This window comes from Asparagus officinalis, chromosome 3 (assembly GCF_001876935.1).
Source record: "Asparagus officinalis chromosome 3, Aspof.V1, whole genome shotgun sequence".
Taxonomy (NCBI): domain Eukaryota; kingdom Viridiplantae; phylum Streptophyta; class Magnoliopsida; order Asparagales; family Asparagaceae; genus Asparagus; species Asparagus officinalis.
This window is the reverse complement of record NC_033796.1, coordinates 93,670,811-93,672,487: the sequence shown is the minus strand read 5'-3', so window position 1 is coordinate 93,672,487 and position 1,677 is coordinate 93,670,811.

Genomic DNA, 1,677 nt, shown 5'->3' with positions numbered 1-1,677 from the left:
CGATCCCCTGTCGCCAAAGATGGAGCCTTCGAAGCCCCATCTCCTCCCTAAATCTCGCCGATGTTGTTGCCCGCTGCCCCTACTGCCACCTGTAGGCATATAAAATTGCTTATAGGTCCCTTAGCTCAGCTCGGCACGAACCGACAAACCAACGAGGCGACGAGATCGACGAATCGCACGCAAGCAACGGAATACATCCATTCGCGTGCGGGATCAAGCCAAGTGTTCGAAGAGTCAACGAGTCATCCAACCAAGAGCATACTCGGACGAACCACGATCGAATCAAGATCGGTTTCGGACTCGGCAGAACCGGAAAACGGGCACAAAGAGGCAAAACGACAAACACCTAGGTGGCCGGCCACACTGTGCCCAAGGCACAGTGAGGGTAGCCTATAAATAGGCCACCCCCTTGTTCATTTGAGAGGGTTGGAAATTTTGGAGAGAGGCGAAGCCCTGCTGGATTGGAGACTCAGAACTTAACAAGATTCAAGCTTTGGGACTTCGAGGACTTGCACATCCAGATCTGGTGCTCGACGATCATCAACGCCAAATAAGGCAGGAGTTCGAGAGGACCGGATCTCAGATCTACGTTGCTACACTCCGGATCTAAGCTTGGTCTTAGATCCCGAGACTTGGACGATTGTTTCCTTGGTGAAACAATCCTCCCCGGCTATTATTTCCTTGGTGAAATAATACCCGTTGTACTGCGTAGATCCGACCGGATCTAGATCGCGCGGTGGTCCACGGCAAACAACCCCGGCGCAGGCAAAGAACCTACCAAGCGAACGACCGCAAAACAGGAGCTCGCGATTCGTTCGACACAAAAGGAGAAAAGTTGTAATCTTTGTTTATTTTTATTTGATTTTCGTTGTAACCGGATCTTATAAAAAGACCGGATCTTTTGTAACTCAAAAAGTTATAACTCAAGATGACAATGGAATCAATAACAAAGAAACCTACGATTTTCCCCGCGAACAACCTCCTTAGGGTAAAACCAAGGCAAAACGACTCCTCAGTCGAGTGGGAGCCACCGATCTCGCTGCCGAGATCGGAGCGTCGCAGCCGCGGATCTTGATCCCAGTCGTGGAGGAGGTCGAATACGAGTTCGATCAGACCAAGTTCGAGGAGTACCTTTCATCCCCGTCTAGATCGACCTCCCCCCGCAAGTCCAAGAAGTCCAAGTTCTCTTCCAACAGAAAGGTGCGTTGGTACGAAGAAGTTGAAGCTACCAACGACGACCTCATCTCGATTGACGCCAACGTTGCGTCAGATGAGGCTCCACCAACCTCCAACCAGATCAAGCTGGTTCCAACCAATTCCTCCGTCACCAAAGGAGCGGTGACTCTCTCAAAGAGAGCCCGCCAAAGGCAACGCCAACGCTTGGCCAAACAATTCGCCAAAGCGATGGAGTCCACCGACGGAGTCCGCTACAACGCGGGTCTGAAGAACGAGAGAGGCAAACAGCCTCAGCAACAAATGAACGGCGCCTCTTCCAAGTCGCCAATGATGGAATGGGTCCGTGTCAAACGAAATCGTTCGACACTGGAAGAACGCATCCGCAAACGCCGCGCACTATCAGCGCAGGCACGGGTTCAAGCCGAAGAAGCTCGTCGGAAGTTGCAGAAAGAAGTGGCCAAGAAGCCGCCACCAACTCGCAAAGTTTGGAGGCCGAAGTCT